The sequence below is a fragment of the Trypanosoma grayi genome, assembly GCF_000691245.1.
Source record: "Trypanosoma grayi strain ANR4 Tgr_1543_V1, whole genome shotgun sequence".
Lineage (NCBI taxonomy): Eukaryota > Euglenozoa > Kinetoplastea > Trypanosomatida > Trypanosomatidae > Trypanosoma > Trypanosoma grayi.
In genome coordinates this window covers 2477-2904 of record NW_008827161.1, presented here as the reverse complement: position 1 = coordinate 2904, position 428 = coordinate 2477, and positions in this window count along the sequence as shown.

The window sequence follows — 428 nt, the reverse complement described above, 5'->3', positions numbered from 1 at the left end:
ACGCCATAATGACGCGGCAGTGGTGGTAGGCAGGAGCGTAGCGGCTTGGGCGTGGGTGTATTGCCACCACTTATTCGGCCTCTGCCTCTCGCACTCTTTCTCTTTCTCACCCTCTCTCTGCGTCTGTGTGCGTGTCTGTAAGAAAGAATGAAAAACGCCACACGCGTTTTTTTCCCCTGCACCTTCTTGTGCCTTTCCTTCACTTTTCGCCCCCTCGCCTTGCAGCGGGGGAAGAGAACACAATGAAACAACGGAACCCGAGATCAAAGGCAAACGAGCATCAGCCCGTCCTCACGCACAGACGCCGGGGGCGCCCCCCCGCGCCGAAGCGAAGGAGGAGTCTTCTTCCGCCGCGCCTGTACGGTTTTGGAGTGCCCATCATACATATCTATAGCTTTTTTTCCGTTTTTATTTTCTGTTTTTTTTTT